Here is a 10,318-nt window from a genome sequence, read left to right as displayed (position 1 = left end):
CTGACTTTGGGAGATTCATTTGACTTCCTTGCATTTATAAAAAAGGATATTTACTTGCTGCTTTAAATTTTTTATTATGTAAATATTCAATCATACACAAAATTGAATAACAAATACCATATACTTATCATCCTAAATCAACAACTTTCAAGATTTTGGCATACTTGCTTTGTCTATTTTTCCCCCCCTCAAGTACCTTAAAGCGAGTTCTTGACATTGTATTATTCTATCTCTGTATACTTTAGTATGTATCATTTTAAAATATGGACATTTTTCTTATAGACTCACACATAAGATTAATAATAATTCCTTTGCAATATCTAATATTTCAAACCTATGACTTGAACGTGAAAGTGAAAGTCACTTAGTTGTGTCTGACTCTTTGAGACCCCATGGAATTCTCTAGGCCAGAATACTGGAGTGGGTAACCTTTCCCTTCTCCCCAGTCTTCCCAAGTCAGGAATTGAACCCAGATCTCCTGCATTACAGGCAGATTCTTTACCAACAAGGGAAGCCTTTAATTTCTTTAAATGTCTGAAAACTTATTTTTTTATAGTTGTTTTTTTAGAATCAGGATCCAAACAAGGTCCACACATTATACTTGGTTTGGTATGCCCCTTAGAAATCATTCAATGTAGAAGGAGTCCTTTTATTCATTTCCGTCTTAACCTCCCTTGTCTTGTTGAATAAATGCAGTCAATTGTCTTGTAGAATATCTTACATGCAGTTTTAGTCTGTTTGCTTCCTTGTGAGGCTGTTTGACTTGTCCAGTTCCCTCCTATGTTTCTAAAAAATTGGAAGTTAGACCTACAGGCTTAATGAGATTTAGATTCAACTATTTGGGAAGAGGGCTTCCCAGGTGCCTCAGTGGTGAAGAATCCGTCTGCCAATGCAAGAGACGTGGGTTCAATCCCAGGGTTGGGAAGATACCCTGGGGAAGGAAATGGCGACTCATTCCGGTATTCTTGCTTGGAAAATCCCATGGACAGAGGAACCTGGCAGACCACAGTCCACGGGGTCAAAAAAGAGGTCAGACACAACTCAATGCCTAAACAACAACAACATTTAGGCAAGAATATTTCATAGGTAGTTTTGTGCTTCATTAACGCGCCACATCAGGAGGAGCATCAGTGTGGACTCTCCACTCCTAGCGCTGCTGACATTGGTTAGTGCCTGCAGGTGGCGTCAGCCTGAGCCTCCGTTGTGAAGTTTTCTACCAGCCTCTTGTCTATTGATGACTGTTGCCTGGATCGATTGTTTTATGAAGAATTACAATATGGTGATTTCCTAATCTTACCTGTTATTCCCCTTCTATTCGATGGAATTGTGTGATAAACGTCCCCCTCACCAGCCTGAGCTATTTGGTCACCGCATTAGAAGAGGCAGTTGTTCCCAGTGTCACGTCCTCTCAGTCGGCCTCCTGCTACCGCCATTGCTGAAGGAAGCATCTCTCCCCGTGTGCACTGCGTACCTCTCACATTCTGCCCTCAAGCTCCTCTGACTCTGTCAGGGCGGGACATCTTCTGGCACTCACAGGACAGCTTAGAGATGCCAGGGACTGAGGTTCCAAGGCGGAGATCTGGATCAATAGGCAGTGCAAGTTGGTTGATAACTGCTCCTCTCTTGCATCAAGCTGATAATTAGGAAGTGTATTCTACATAGCAACTCAAGGAGTCCCCTCAGGCTCAAGGCCTTTTCTCCCACTGTGGCTAACAAATGACTAACTGAAGAACACCCTTGTATTGACGTGCTCTGTCTCACTCTCCTAGTCATCCGTTGCTGTTTCCTGAGATTTCTGTCCAAAATAAACCACCTTAAAGTAGGCCCTTGTCTCAGGTTCAGCTTTCAAGGGGGTAAACCAGGCTAAGACACCACTAAATATAATTCATACAGGGAAGGCAGGATAAATGCTCAATTCTTTCCTTATATTGCAAATATTCAGAGTACTACCTTAGCTGTATCTAATAATAAGCTCTAGGATTTATATGTCATCAATGAATTTCAATCAGCTGTAGTCGTCTTACTCTTTTTAGATGCTCAGATTGTCCTTTTTTCAACCAATGAAACTGTTAGTTGCTTAGTCGTGTTGGACTCTATGCAACCCCATGGACTGTAGCCCGCCAGGCTCCTCTGTCCATGAGATTCTCTAGGCAAGAATCCTGGAGTGGGTAGCTATTTCCTTCTTCAGGGGAACTTCCTGACCCAGGGATCAAACCCGGGTCTCCCACACTGCAGGCAGATTTTTTTACTGTCTGATCCTCCTTTATGTTGAGCTTTTCCCCTTTGACTTGTCCAGTTAGACTTTATACTTTAATAGCTTCTGGTACAACAGGGTGTCCTGGCTGATTATGCACATTTCTAGCCCCAGACCTGATATCTGTCATTCCTCCAAAGATTGCCCTTCCTTTTAATAGGAAACGATGTATTGAAAGTACATATTATGAGCTAAAGGTGCTCATTGGTACATAATTATCATTACTTCTAGGCCTTTTCAGGGGATAAAGCAAGTAAATATTTTTCTTCTTCAATAAATGTAAAACTTTTCTTTTGGGGACATAAGAAACTTTTTTTTTCCTGAAAAGTACATAACTTATTTTTTAAAACATTTATTTTATTGAAGTATAGTTGATTTACAATATTGTATTAATTTCTGCTGTACAGTGAAGTGATTAAGTTATACACACACACACACACACACACACACACACACATACACACATGCTTTTCCAGTGTGGTTTATTACGGGATATTGAATATAGTTCCCTGTTGGACCTTGTTGTTTATCCATCCTATATGTAATAGTTTGCATCTACTAATCTCAAACTCCTAATCCTTCCCTCCCCACCCCACCTTGACAGCTACAAGTGTGTTTTCTATATCTGTGAGTCTGTTTCTAAGAAACATTTTAAAAAAGGAAAAATCATAAGTTCATACAATTTTCAATTTACTTTTAATCTTACATGGTTTCTTTGAACATCATCCCTAACAACTCTAATATTGGTATTTACTGATAATATACAAGAATAATTTGAAAGTAATATTTCTACTAGCAATAAGACACTGAACAAAATTTAAAACTTCTTTGTAAATCTATTTATCCTAAGAACATATTCCTTTATGAATGTACAGTGAAAACACTATTTTCTAAAGTGATTAAATTATTCACTTGGTGTGATTATGCCACCAACTTAATATACAGTTAGGTGATGTACTTCAGCTGTTTTCAAATTTTAGGAACCACACACACACACACACACACACACAAAATTTTAGGAGCCACATTTTTCTTTTGTGTTTAAAATTATTTTGAATATAAGAATAAAGTCTATATACATGATTCTAAAGTCAGAACTATACAGTCAAGGTATATTCATCACAGTAGTTTGCTTCCATGCCTGTCTTCTCCACCTGTGTTCCCCTATCCCAAATGTATGCAATATATATTTGTAGTTCACCTGTCTTATAAAAAAGTATACTATACTATTCTGCCCCTTTGTTGTGTTTTTATTGTTATCTAAAGCTGATGTATATTCTGGAGACCACTCCACATCAGTGTAAAGAGATCATCTTTTTCAGAGTTGCATAGTGTGTTTTACTGTACGGATCTACCCCAGTTTATTCAACTGGTCCCTTACTTATGGTTATTTGGCTTGTTTCCAATCTTTGTTGTTGTTGTTGTTATTGTTGTTTCCAATCTTTTGCTAACACAAATAATATTGCAGTGAATACATTTGTGCATAAGTCACTTTATATTTTGAGAAAGATTTCTGGGTCAAATGTATATTGTAATTACATAACAGTATATAAATATAAGGGTTTCCTAGGTGGCGCTAGTGGTAAAGAACCCAGCTGCCAATGCAGGAGACTTAAGAAACAGGTTCAATCCCTGGGTCTGGAAGATCCCCTGGAGGAGGATCCCATGGCAACCGACTCTAGTGTTCCTGCCTAGGAAATCCCATGGACAGAGGGGCCTGGCAGGCTACAGTCCATAGGGTCACAAAGGGTTGGACATGACTGAAGTGACTTAGTATGCATGCATTTAAATGTATATATAATTTTGCTAGGGATTATCATTTCCCTTCCACAGGTGCTGTTTACACAGCGTTTTACATTCTTACTCACAATATGTGCCATCCCTGTTCTCCAGCCTGCCAACCCAGTAGGTGGTCAAACTTTTGGATTTTTGCTAATCTGATTACTTGCCTCCTTTTATTCTGCCCTAAGATATATGCCATGCTTTCATCTACTTTTGGAAGAACTCTGTTAGCATTAACAATAAGTGATTGTATTGAGGGTAATGGGGGGTGGCTATAGTGTCCCTATGTATTTCCACTCACCTAATCATGGAAATGCCAAAGCCCAAAGCTCACACCATCCGTGTTAAGACTTTGTATTTCCAAAAGCTGGTTTGGGTTTCCAGCCAAGGTAAAGGACAACAAATGTGATCTCACTTCTTTCTAAGGTCAGGAGAATGCAGAGAGGACAGGAGATGAAGTCCACTGGCACTTTACCAGGTTCAGGATCCTGAGAAAGATGAAAGAGAAACTGTGGCCATCTTTTGTTAGGTTTCTGTGTCCAGAACAATCCCAAAGCCAAGGAGGAGACGTCCCTGGGTACGGGTGTTTTCCACAGACTGTGGCATGACTACTTTCTCACCTGCAGGGCTGCCTACACCCAGGACCTCTTCTTTTGCTGCTTTGTAGGAGTAAATGTCATGGATAGAAATTTTTTTCTTTCAGCAGCTCCCATTTCTCTATATTCTCATGGGTGATTTTGTTCCCCAGGTCACATTTGGCCAGGTCTTCAGACAAATTTGGTTGTCACAACCTGGAGAGGGGCACTCCTGACATCTAGTGAGTAGAAGCAAAGAATGCTGCAAAACATCTACTATGCACAGGATAGCCTTCACCTCCCAGCCCCCTGCCTCCCCTAACAAAGCATTATCTGGTCCAAAAAGTCATTAATGCCAAAGTAAGGAACCCTGCTGTATTCTCTCTTTATGCACATATTCACAGACATCCTCAAAATAACTGTAATCCATGGCAGGGGAAGGGCAGAGTCACAGAGACTCCCTCTCTTTGCACCTCCAAAAGTCAGTGGCAATTTAGAAATCTCTTTATTCAAACTCTAAGGAGTTATGTATTTATCTGGAAGATTAAATAACAAATACCATTTTAATCTTCTAAAAACTGATAATCATTAGGTATAATGCAACCTTTTAACTGTAAGAATAAAGGAAAGTGCTATTTATTTAAAGTAAATGGGACTGAAAGTCCCATGAATAATCAAAAACTTGGTTAATAGAGTATGACCAGAGAATAATGCACTTGGCTTCTGTGGAGAAATTAAAGTACATGCTGTGAATTGGTATTAAGGAAATTGCATGAAAAGTTAGTCTTAAAGTACCATGATCCTGAGGAAACAGCCTCAGGTGCACAATATATCACATTCAGTCTTAATCTCCCTTCATTTTTTCATGACTTCTTTCACCTTGGATAACCCAGACGCTCAGACTTTAGAACTTTTGAGAATGGTAAGGTATCTCACTCTCCACATTTATTTTCATATAGAACGGACCTAAATTTTATTGCCAGGAGGCTATTATCTCTTTCACAGGAATTGTTTTTGATCTTTGGCTTGCCTTATTTATTTACTGGGTGTTAGGTAGTTAGAATAGGGAAAAAGAGTCCAAAATGGCGGTGGCTAAAAGACCTGGAAGGGAAAGCCCGCGAAAATAGAACAAAGGAAGGTCCGAGGACCAGAGTGAGAACCTCAGGTAAAACAAACAACACTCCTGGCTGGCACAATTTACCTAAGACAGGCCCAGGGACAGAGAAACATATAAAAAGAGGAGCCAAAGCCCTCTTCTGGCTCTCTCTCTCTCCCACGCGATGGGGCGCTCTTCTTTTCGCCTTTGGATCGACGTGCCCTCACACCTCGAAGATGGATTTTCCTGCTATTATCTAAATAAATAGAGCTGTAACACTGAGCTGTAACACTGATTTATTTAAGAGCTATAACACGGTCTGTCCTCCGAGAGCTGTGACCCGCCAAGGTGCTTTAATGTCCGTCACTCCAAATTTTTGTTGTGACGATACAAAGAACCGAGGAACATACACTCGCGTGACATAATAATGAGCATAATTCATTTATCTAAAATGTACCCCTGAAAAGTTATGCCTAAACTGAATTTTTGGAAATAAAATTTTTAAATCACAAGGGAAATTTGCCATTCAAAGGGAGTCTGAGGCCAAATCTTTTCAGAGAAAAGCATCTTTTGTGCAAAGCGAATAATAACTTTAATTTGCCCGATTTTAAGTCTGAATTTTTTTTTAATGTAGCCCAAGTCTTGCCCAGTATTATGCATGAGGCTAACTTTAAAAATATCAATCATGAATTTTAAAAGATTTTGAAAGTTAAAGAGCATTTTACAAGCTATTTTTTAGGGTGTAAAATTCAGTGATATATCTTTATTACTAACAAGGGTTTGTTAATACTTGTTTTGGGTGATGAGAAAGGGAGTAGGATGCTAGGCATACCTGATATAGGAATAGGTAGCATTATTTCTGCTTTATTGACTATGCCAAAGCTTTTGACTGTGTGGATCAGAATAAACTGTGGAAAATTCTGAAAGAGATGGGAATGCCAGACCACCTGACCTGCCTCTTGAGAAACCTGTATGCAGGTCAGGAAGCAACAGTTAGAACTGGACATGGAACAACAGACTGGTTCCAAATAGGAAAAGGAGTACGTCAAGGCTGTATATTGTCACCCTGCTTATTTAACTTATATACAGGGTACATCATGAGAAATGCTGGACTGGAAGAAGTACAAGTAGAATCAAGATTGCCGGGAGAAATTTCAATAATCTCAGATATACAGATGACACCACCCTTACGGCAGAAAGTGAAGATGAACTAAAAAGCCTCTTGATGAAAGTGAAAAAGGAGAGTGAAAAAGTTGGCTTAAAGCTTAACATTCAGAAAACTAAGATCATGGCATCTGGTCCCATCACTTCATGGCAAATAGATGGGGAGACAGTGGAAACAGTGCCAGACTTTATTTTTTGGGGCTCCAAATCACTGCAATGGTGATTGCAGCCATGAAATTAAAAGACGCTTACTCCTCGGAAGGAAAGTTATGACCAACCTAGATAGCATATTTAAAAGCAGAGACATTACTTTGCCAACAAAGGTCCGTCTGGTCAAGGTTATGGTTGTTCCAGTGGTCATGTATGGAATGTGAGAGTTGGACTGTGAAGAAAGCTGAGTGCAGAAGAATTGATGCTTTTGAACTATGGTGTTGGAGAAGACTCTTGAGAGTCCCTTGGACTGCAAGGAGATCCAACCAGTCCATCCTGAAGGAGATCAGTCCTGGGTGTTCATTGGAAGGACTGATGTTGAAGCTGAAACTCCAATACTTTGGCCACCTCATGCGAAGAGTTGACTCATTGGAAAAGACCCTGATGCTAGGAGGGATTGAGGGCAGGAGGAGAAGGGGACGACAGAGGATGAGATGGCGGGATGGCACTACCGACTCGATGGACATGGGTTTGAGTAAACTCCGGGAGTTGGTGATGGACAGGGAGGCCTGGCGTGCTGGGGTCGCAAAGTGTCAAACACGACTGAGCGACTGAACTGAACTGAGCATTATAGAGCCACATTGACAGAGTGAGAAGAGTGGTTGGTAACCTGTTACTTATACAGTAATGTTATGACTAAGAGCATGGATTCAGAAACCAGATTGCCTGGGTATAGCATCCTACCTAGTGTGGCCTTAGGCAATTTACGCTACTTGGCTGTGCCTAAGTTTCCTCATATGAAACACAGAGAATGCCAATATTATTTACTTAATGGGGTTGATTTGAGGATTAACTAAGCTAATACATGAGCTATAAATGAAAGCACTAGAGTAGATGATAATTATGGATCTGATGGGGAAAGTTCAGCTTCTCTGTACATCGGTGCTGAATTGAATCTTAGAGACAGAGTTCTGAGTAAAGTAGAAAAGGATAGCTTCATTACTTTGCCAGGCAAACGGGGGGGCCACAGTGGGCTAATGCCCTCAAAACCATGTGTCCCAACTTGGAGAAGATAGTGGGACATTTTATTGTAATTGTTCAAAGAGGGTGTGATCAGCTTGTGGACATTCTTCTGATGGGTTGGTGGTGAGGTGAGTAGGAGTCAGCATCAACAATCTTCAGGTCCAACTGGTCATCTGCAAGCTTGAGGGCAGCATACCATTGTTAATCTTTAACTTCTCCCACCTGGAGGGGGTTTCAGTGTCTGCAAAATAGCTCTAAGATACCATTATGTGTATCCATTGATGGGGAAACAGGACCTTGCTCCAAGGCTGCTCTTGACTGTTTCTCCCTGGTTTTGTATCCCTTCCCTTCCCTAAGGGAATCAATCAGAAGAATGTCCACTAGCTGATCACACCCTCTTTGAACAATTAATTAACAGCTACTTAAATCTGCCCACTGGAGCTCAGGGAAGGTCTTGGTTGTTGTTCTTGAGTTGTATCTGACTCCTTTTGACCCCATGGACTGCAGCACATCAGACTTTCCTGCCCTTCACTATCTCCTGGTGGTGGTAGTGGTTGAGTCACTAAGTCATGTCCCACTCTTGCAATCCCATCTACTGTAGCTGGCCAGGCTTCTCTGTCCACGGGGATTTCCAGGCAAGAATACTGGAGTGGTTTGCCATTTCCTTCTCCAGGGGATCTTCCCGTCCCAGCGATTGAACCTGGGTCTCCTGCACTGCAGGCAGATTCTTTACCAACTAAGCTACCAGAGAATGCCATCCATCCATTTCATCCTCTGTTGGCCCTTCTCCTCCTGCATCAGGTTCTTTTCCAATGAGTTGGCTCTTTGCATCAGGTGGCCAAAGAATTGGAGCTTCAGCTTCAGTATCAGTCCTTCCAATGAATATTCAGGGTTGATTTCCTTTAGGATTGACTGGCTGGTTGGATCTCCCTCCTGTCCAAGGGACTCTTAAGAGTCTTCTCCCGCATCACAGTTCAAAAGCATCAATTCTTCAGCATTCAGCCTTCTTTATAGTCTAACTCTCCCATCCATTCATGACTACTGGAAAAAACCACAGCTTTGACTATATGGACCTTTGTCAGTGAAGTGATGTCTGCTTTTTAATATGCTCTCTAGGTTTGTCATAGCTTTTCAAACATCTTTTAATTTCATGGCTGCAGTCACCATCTGCAGTGATTTTGGAGCCCAAAAAAATTGAATCTGTCACTGTTTCCATTGTTTCCCCATCTATTTGCCATGAAGTGATAGGATTGGATGCCATGACCTTAGTTTCTTAATGTTGAGTTTTAAGCCAGATTTTTCACTCTCCTCTTTAACCCTCATCAAGAGGTTCTTTAGTTCCTCTTCACTTTCTGCCATTAGAATTGTATCATCTGCATATCTGAGGTTGATATTTCTCCTGGAAATCTTCTTTCCAGTTTGTGCTTTATCCAGCCTGGCATTTCACATAGTGTACTCGGCATATAAGTTAATTATGCAGAGCGACAATATATAGCCTCTACATACTCCTTTCCCAATTTTGAACTAGTGCGTTGTGCCATGTCTGGTTCTAACTGGAACTTCCTGATGTGCATATAGGTTTCTCAGAAGGCAAGTAAGGTGGTCTGATTTTCCTATCTCTTAAGAATTTTCCACAGTTTGTTGTGATCCACACAGTCAAAGGCTTTAGCGTAGTCAATGAAGCAGATGTTTTTCTGGAATTTCCTTGCTTTTTCTATGATCCGGTGGATGTTGGCAATTTGATCTCTGATTCCTCTGCCTTTTCTAAATCTAGGTTGTACATATGAAATTTCTCAGTTCATGTACTGCTGAAGGCTAGCTTGAAGGATTTTGAGCAAGGCCTTGCTAGCATGTGAAATGAGCGCAATTTTACAGTAGTTTGAATATTCTTTGGCATTGCCTTTCTTAGGGGTTGAAATCAAATCTGTTTCCAGTCCTGTGGCCACCGCTGAGTTTTCCAAGTTTGTTGACATATTGAGTGCAACACTTCAACAGAATCACCTTTTAGGATTTGAAATAGCTCAGCTGGAATTCCATCACCTCCACTAGCTTTGTAATAATGTTTCCTATGAATGAAAGCTGTTTCCTATAATTAAAAAAAAAAAAAGGGGGGGGACACAAAGGCTTTGTGCCCAGGAGTCCCATAGGGCTCTGCTCTGTATCAGATCCTCCATGGTGAGGGGGTACATCCTTCTAGAAGTGCCTGTCTGCACCCTTTCAGGAGGCACAGCTGGTTCTGCCTGAGCTGCACACAGGGGAACCCAAGGCTCAGTG

The sequence above is a fragment of the Cervus canadensis genome, chromosome 20 (assembly GCF_019320065.1).
Source record: "Cervus canadensis isolate Bull #8, Minnesota chromosome 20, ASM1932006v1, whole genome shotgun sequence".
In the NCBI taxonomy this organism is placed as follows: domain Eukaryota; kingdom Metazoa; phylum Chordata; class Mammalia; order Artiodactyla; family Cervidae; genus Cervus; species Cervus canadensis.
This window is presented reverse-complemented; position numbering follows the sequence as displayed.